This window comes from Tenrec ecaudatus, chromosome 5, assembly GCF_050624435.1.
Source record: "Tenrec ecaudatus isolate mTenEca1 chromosome 5, mTenEca1.hap1, whole genome shotgun sequence".
NCBI lineage: Eukaryota > Metazoa > Chordata > Mammalia > Afrosoricida > Tenrecidae > Tenrec > Tenrec ecaudatus.
Window position 1 is genome coordinate 124,810,918 of NC_134534.1, and position 8,632 is coordinate 124,819,549.

At 38.2% G+C, this 8,632-nt stretch overlaps 1 non-coding gene across 1 annotated transcript; it reads right to left on the reverse strand.

Annotated features, from left to right (window-relative positions):
• Window positions 1–8,184: 8,184 nt before the first annotated feature.
• On the reverse strand, window positions 8,185–8,245 carry LOC142449555 (U7 small nuclear RNA). The gene has a single exon (XR_012784703.1). It is a non-coding gene; the product is annotated as a U7 small nuclear RNA (small nuclear RNA).
• Window positions 8,246–8,632: the final 387 nt, after the last annotated feature.

Consider the following 8,632-nt stretch of genomic DNA (forward strand, 5'->3'; position numbering starts at 1 on the left):
CAGAATTTCTAACTCTTACTGCAATAGAAGTTATTTCTCTTTCATGAAACCATCTGGCAGGCACCCCTGGTGGTCAGAGAGCTTCCTTCTTTGTGGAGACTATACATCCAGACTCCACTAACACCTAGAATTTAGCAGTCACATGCTAAATTCCTTTCCATAGCTCTAAAGAAGATAGTAGTAAGTATATACTTTAAGACAATTTAATTGTGAATTACATGGAGGTTTCATTTCAGACCATAATTTATGCATTCAACAACTGAAATGACTTACCAAGCATCCCAGCGGTATTCCTTGTTGCCCATTTGCTACCTCCTCAGCCTCATGCACTCCTCCACTCGTACCAGCTTCCTCTTCTTAATACACACTTGTGATAAGTGAATAAAGTCTGTTAGCATATAGAGAAACTATGAAGAATTGGCATCCAAATAGTTTCAAGTTTGCAGATTATTTTGAACAACCACTGGGCCATTAAATTTTATTCGTCTCTCAAAATCTTAATTATCTTCCTAAATGGCACTTTCACTCCGTAATTATCACAACTAGCTAGAGCACAAATATAACACAGGGTTTTTGCTGTACTCTCTTCTGTAAGGATATTGGTGCAAGTGGGAAAATAAAATCCTGTGCAATTTTATTTTAAAGAATAAAAATGACCAAGTCAGTTTCTGCTAACAAGCTGCATGTAGTTTGATTGGGAAAATAAAATAAGGCTCCATGACAGAATGTGAAAATGTTATCACTTGCCATGGTATTTTCAGATCTCCATTGCTCAGAATTTTTAAACATCTGATGTGATTGATTTTGTGTTCTGATTTATATGTATAGCTTTATATTAAGTCCATTATTTGTATATATAGTCTTTATCAAACTCTCAACTTCATGCAAGTGCAGAGTAATGTCTTAATCATTGTGGTGTTACATAATTTTATGTCAACTTGATAAATAAGTATAGGGATGAGGTCTAGCCTGTCAATCAGGTCACAGCCTGATGATGCTTCCTTGTGGGTGTGGCTTTGAGGATTCTGGGAATTTTCTCTCTTTCTTCCTAGGATGCAAGCCACACACTCTCTCTCTGCCTTTGTCATCCTGTTGACAAGCTATGACATCACTTGCTGAGCCCTGAGAGAGCCTCTCTCTCTGCTTCACCTTCCTTCTGTGGGTCACTTGGAGAAACTGTTGGAGCCAAGCTAGATGGCATTCAGAGTCCTGTAGCTATGTCTACCACTGGATCCACAAGAATTTGAACCCACTGGCCTGTGATCTTCCTGCATTTTGCATCATTGCATGTGGCATGAGTGTGAGGAAGGATGTATAGGCTAGTATTGTACTTATAAGCTAATATCTGATTTATGGGCTTGATCTGGATTGGGCAGGGATGTTTTCTTGTTATCCAATTATTCCTTGATATAAAGTTCTTTCTTACACATATATGAGTATCTCTGGACGTGTTTCTCTAGTCAACCCAGCCCAACACAGTCATCTTTAACCTTAAATCCTAGTCTAAACAGGAATAATTATAACTTGCACAAGAGACATGAGTGCTGATTCTCATGAGTGGACTAAGTCAACTTGGAGATAAGACTACAAACAACTTGGCGACAAGACTGCCAAAGTCATGAGAAAATCTAGTCTCAGGCACAGGTGTATCCAGGAACTCAGTGTTGCCAGCATCCTTTCTCCCTCTCTGCTCAGGTTTTTACTTTTTAAAAAACTAGTTTTCTTCTTGTGTTGACTCCTAGCTGTAATTACATTGTCCAGATCACTTCTCTTTAACTAGTACCATCAGAACACCAAGAGTAAGACTGGTTCAGGTCACATGTGCATGCTTTAATCAATACCTGTAAGTCCATACGGTTGAATACACTGATGAGTCAAATCTGTTGTATTTACTCACCCCTAGGGATTAAGATCCAGGTTAGTGTTGATTTATCCCTGTAGAATATTTATGAGTAGAACCAACTTCATGGTACCGGGTTTTCTGTTTTGTATTTGTTCTGGGTGTACAAATGGTTAATGCACCCTGTTGTTAAATGAAAGGTTGGTGCTTGGTGTCCAATCGAAGGTGCCTTAGAAGAAAAGCTTAGAGATTTGCTTCCAGAAATCAACCGCTGAGAACTCAAGGGAGCGTCGTTCTGCTCTGATAGACCCTGACTCGGAATGTGTCGTGGTGGTTAAGTGCTATTGAGTCAGGTTTGATGATGCCAACCTCCTTCACAACAGAAGGAACACTGTCCATGATGCCAACCTCCTTCACAACAGAAGGAACACTGTCCAGTCTTATGCCATCCTCACAACTGCTTCTGTGCTTGTGCCCATTGTAGCCACTGTTTCAATCCATCTGCTTGAGGGCTGTCCTCTTTTCTCCACTTTACCAAGCATGATGCCCTTCTCCAGGGGCTGGTCTCTCCTGACAATATGCCCGAAGTATGTCTTGCCATCCTTGCCTCTAAAAAGCACTCTGGCCTTACTTCTTCCAAGAAAGACTTGCTTGTCCTTGGCTAGTCTTCTCCAGCCCCACAATTCAAACACATTTATGTTTCTTCAGTCAGAAACTCTTTTAATTTGGTCATAACTTGCACTAAGTGTGGCAGGGAGATAGTTCCACTAAAGTAAAAACAATAACAATAATAGATTCTGGGCAGATATTCCTTTAAGTTCCTTATTTCTACTCACACATCACACATCTGTATTCTTTAAAGTAACTGAATTTTAGAGACCACTTTCAAAAGGAATGTCATACAATCCCTTTGGGTTCTTACAAATTCAGAATTTGGTTTTTAAAGGATCACCATTAGCAGCATAATGACAAAGCTACTTGTAAGAAGATATTTAGTCTATACAAATATAATAAATATTAGCTAGATGAATTTTAAATGAAAGCAATGCGGGCATACTTCCCGTGTAATTATGTTTCTCCTGATGAATTTTAAATTGAATTGAGTTTTTCCTTAAGATCTTTATGTTCCACGTATTATATTAACACAGGTTTTATGCTCAAGAATATATGAGGATTCTCTTTTAATATAAGAAACTTTAAGAACTTTAAAAAAATAGATGTGTGGTGCATTGTAAATAGTACTAAATTAGAACTTTAAAATAAAACAGGCTGTACCAAATCTAAATATATTCAGAAAAATTTTAATCTTTTGATATTTATTTCTGAAAATATTATTAAAGAAATGAAGATAGGATGATAAAATAATAATATACTATGCAAAAATTAATGCATGGGCTAAACTGTTTTATAACTCTCTAGGGTTACCTTTATCATTACATTTTGTTTTCAATAAAGTAATTTTGAAGAAAAAAGAATGTGATTAAAACCAACAGTATTTTAAATTATATCATTTTAAATGATACTTATTTTAAACTAGGTTAAACCATATGAAATATTTTTTTGCTTGTATAGGTAGGCCAAAGACTGTCCCATATCAGGCATTTCATGTGAATAAAACTAGTTTGGCAAGACTATATAATTTAGATTTATTTTTAGTGATATGGAGACAATCAGAGAATGATTCTGCATATTGAATACATTGTTGATTTCAAAAGATATTTTGCTACAAATTTTTATAAAATGTGAGGGCATTTTCTGCTACCTCTTTTCTTGATTTGCTTATTGTCCTATATAGGACTAATAGAAAATGTAATAATTAATTTTTCTGTAGAATACTGTGGCACAAAATAGATAAGGTGCTGACACCAAATTATGGCTCAATCTGTCTGCTTTTTATATCACCTTTAAACTGATCATTTTGCATTGAAAAGCAAATGTGATGAACAATAGTTTATGATGGCCAGTACCTGTATTCAGAGATATCCTTTTTTCATTTCTCTTCCTTATACTTCCTGTTCAAACTCAAAACTCGCTGCCATTAAGTCAATATTGACTCAAAGCAACCCTGTAGGACAGGGTATCACTGCCCCTCTGGTTTTCCAAGACTGGAACTCTATACGGGAGCAGAAAGCAGCAGCTGTTGGCTTCGAACTGCTCACCCTGGGATTAACAAACACCCACCATGTAGCCACTATGCTACCAGGGATCTGTTTTCATTTTTGGTTTTTGTTCTTGTTTTATAAGAGAAACAAAACCAGTGACACTCATATATGTGTAAGGAAGAGATTTATTATATCAATTATATCAAGCAAGGAGCTCACACGGTCTAACCAATCTACGGGAAATGTGCTAAGCTTGAGAGGCTGTTCTTTTCTAGCAGAGCGGCTGCACTCACACACAGATGACACAGAAGACAGGAAGACAACAGGCCACTGGACGCTAAGGCCAAAGACCCAAGGCAGGTAATATGTCAAGCCTTCAACAGCTCACAGGGCTGGCAGGACAAATGGCTAGCCACCAGTCTAAGTCCCAAAGAACAAGACACAGGATCAAGGCCAGCGGGACGAATAAGAGAGGTCAAATTCTTCACATCTCTTTTATGGAAATAATATTGTCCACATCCTCAAAAACACATCATCAGACTGTGATCTCAGAGAGAGGTCTCCCTCCACACACATTTTCTTACAGACATAGCTAAGTTGACAGAAAACTGACACTCTACCCCTTGTAAACGTAGATACTGTGTATATTTCTTTAATCATACATAATCTCTAAAGCAGGGGTGCTCACTCCATACGTTGATTGTGATCCATTAGTCGATTGCAAATGTAGCGTGGTAGAATACATGGCATTAAAAAGATAGACATAAGCCTATCATGAATCCTGTCACTTAATTGATATACAGCGCAGTCAATCAGATGCAAGCTTAGGTTTTTAGACCTTCGTTTTTTTTTCTCTTAAACATAAGAAAGGATATTAAAATGAATGGGGAAGCTGGACCAAGTAAGAAGACACAAACGTATCGCTTTCATACGGAATGGGAGATGTTGACACTACAAGCCAACAGTCAGCTGAAGTCCAGAGCGCAGGAACAGTTCTGGAACTTACAGAGGGAAAGGACCCAAACACGAGAAAACGTGCTACCTCCTTGACTGCATTCTTCAGCTCTAATTATTTATGTGAGTCAGCCTTTTCCCACAGCAAGATCATTATGTCCAAGTATGATGATCATTTGGAAGTGTGCTTGAGGCTGACTGTCAGCAGCTACTGTCCGTACTAGGCATCCCTGGCTCATTCCATTCAGTACAAGTCATCAGAGTAAACTCAGATAATGGCCAAAAATTTACATAGTTAATTGTGTTGTGTTGCATTGTGTTGTGCAATGTGAACTCTTGTGGTTATGCAAGGTCCATAAACATACATTGTACATATAAAGAATTCTCAATGCACTTATGAATAAATGTAATAAATAAATATAATAGATATTTGTTTTACATTTTTGTAGTTGGGAGATCATTTTGATAATACTTTTGTAAGTAGTTCTCATGCTGAAAAAGTGTGAGACCCCTGCTCTAAACAAAGACAATAATAAAACTATACTTGGGTTAGCAGGACACAAGTTGAATTCATACAAACAAAAACACACCAACCCCATTATATAATAAAACAAAATATTTTGGTGCCTTACAATTGTAGTCTTCTGAATAATCACCTACACCTGAATCCTACAATTTGATCAATATATTTTCTCCTCTCTCTATTCCCTAGACACATCCAGGAAAGAGGAAACTATTCAGTGTCAATATTTCTGTGTTCCGCTCACTGGGCACACCCATGAAAACTGGTAAGCCAGCCCCTTCCTGCCTTTACTTTGCCTATTTGGGTAGACACTTTCTAAATTGCCCATCCCTGTCAACCCAGTACTCTGAGGGCAAAAGTATGCTCTTGGAAATGAAGAATCTTCATTTTGATTATAACTTTGACTACCTGCATCCATAAATAAAGTCCAGCATAGAGCACGTCATTCATTAAAATGTTAGCAATGTAAACTAACTCACAAGGTCAAGATCTTTCTGTTTTCATTCAGTTGGGTTCTGGTCAGCTCACCTCTTGCATAGCTAGATCAAATGGGAAGCTGTATCAAGTATGGGAGTTACAGAGTCCTCCTTGTACTTAAGATAATTTTGCTAATTCATATATTCTTATGTGCCCTAACCTCCTCAAGCCTATAGGCTCAGGTTCTGTTCAATTCTTTAAACTTCAGATCAGTAAGGCATTCCACCTGTGTCTCATATGTAGCTCGTAGACAAAGTCAATAGATGCCAATGGACCGTGTCTGCACTCGGCCCACCTCTCCATTGCAATGTGTTCCCCGCGTCCACTTAACAAGTGAATCTAGGAGTCACTTAATGAGAATACCAGATTGCGTCCTGGCTTTCTTGATTTTTCAGTCCTCAAAGGGGGTTTCCTCAGATGAGCACAGACTTTTCAAGCATTGGTGCAACCAAAGGCAAATTATACCTCTGCCATCAAGGAAATTAAGCCGCCTAGTGACCTGTGGACAAGGTAGAACTGCCCCTGTGAGTTCCAAGAGTGTAAATCTTGACTTTCAATTCTGTGAAGCTTCCTCTTTCTCCTAGGGAGCTGCCAGTGATTTCAAACTAGTCATCTTTTGGTTACCAGCATGATGCATAACCCACTGGCAAACTGCTTGCTTAAAAAATTTAAAAAGCCAAGCAGTAACCTGCTTTTCTCCAGTCTTTCCTTCAAAAGTGAAACCCAACTATTCTGGGTGTGTCTGCAAATCTTTTCAAATGCAGATGTAGGGACACTCCAGTCTGTGGGGACTCCTCTGTTCTAAGCCTTTGTCATCCCCACTGGCTTAAAACAAAAGCCTGTGTCTACTGGGCAATTTCTAACTCTTCTTTTAGTAAATATAATCAGGATAGTCTAAAAGACATCTCTAATCATAATTTTCAATATTCATTTTTTAATCACACATGTGTGTCCATTTTATAATCCTAAGTAGGAGAAACCCAAATCCCCAGTACAATCATCTAAATGCATAATCGTTTAAAAGCACTCAAGTTCAATTTTTCTATTCTTTATATCATCCATTCATATTCACATGACTCTGGTTCTCTGGCTTGGTGAATCCAGCAGCCGGAACTCATCTCAACCATTTGCTTAAAAAACCTAGTTGTTGCCCTAGGGCACTCCAAACATGGCCTTTCTCCCCTCAAATTATGTTAACCCTTTCAGCACTTTCAACTATTACTAGTAAGAAAAATAAAATGACCATTAAGAGTTAAATATTTCAAAAAAAAAGAGAGTTAAATATTTCACTTCCTGTACTCTCCGCTTCTTTATCTTTTGAGACACGATGCTTCAGTAAGTCTGGACCATTACAGCGGAATCCACAATGGACAAGACTTGAGCAAACAGTATGGAAGTCATCCCTGAACTCCTCTGTCCACACAAGCAAAAAGGAGAATCTAACTGCCCCCATTTGTCATAAGACAGACATAAAATAAGCCTATGCCTTTCATGTTTATGATTTCTTTCTCTAGAACCCATTTCTGGTACTAAAGATGTTAGGCTGGGTTTTCTAGAGAAACAAAACCAGTTAGTTGTATTCATATATGAATTAAAAAACAAGCTATATCAAGAATTTTGTTTTCAATAAAGAGAGCAGTCAACACACCCACAGTGAGGTCCCAGTTCAGTACAAGTGCATGTATCAGATGCTAAGCAGGAGACCCTTCCAAAATTACAGCTGCACCAGGCCAAGGAAGCAGGAAACGGAAGCCAGCAGCGGGAAAATGATAGACCAATGGAGGCCGAGTCAAATGGACCCAAAGCAGGCAATATGGCAAGCTCCTGACAATTCGCAATGAAAGTTCTTTGCAACATCTTTTTAATAAATATGGAATAGGTTACAGCCCCTAGGAGACACCATCAGGCTGTGACGTAAATGAGGAATTGCCCTCAACTTACCATTTACAGGCCCAGCAAAATGGCCACAACACCAAATTATCATTGCCTTTACTCATTCCTTACAACAATACCTAGGTGTCTGGGAACCCAGTGTTTTGAATATTTTGAGGATACTTTTAGGCCTTTATTTCCAAAAGAACAATACAGATTAATGCCTGTACATGTAGCAAACAGGGATGGCCTTATGTTTCATCTTGGTATACAGTGTCTGAACCACATATATATTATTAAAGTTCACATATACAAGAAAACTCTATGGCAAAGACAATATCAAAGTAGGATATTATTAGATATCATATATTCATCACAGATGGAAATTTAAAACAATAAATTTTTTTTTCGGGGGGGTGGGGTTTCCGGGAAGACCAGAAAACCTGCTAGACAAATTCTAAAAGAGCTGTAGCACTAACAATAAATTTTAAAAATAATTTTATTGAGGGCTCATACAACTCTTATCACAATCCATACATGCATCCATTGCGTCAAGCACATTTGTACATTTGTAGACATCATCATTTTCAAAGCATGTTCTTACTACTTGAGCCCTTGATATCAGCTCCTCATTTTCCCCTCCCTCACCTTCCCTCCCTCATGAATGCTTGATAATTTATAAAGTATTATTATGTTTCCATGTCTTGCACTGTCCAATATCTCCCTTTACCGCCTTATCTGTTGTCCATCCCCCTGGGAGAGGGTTATAGGTAGGTCAGTGTAATCAGGTCTCCCTTTCTCCCTGCACCTTCCCCTTCCCCTGCTGATATGGCTACTTTCAATATTGGTCCTGAGGAGTTTATC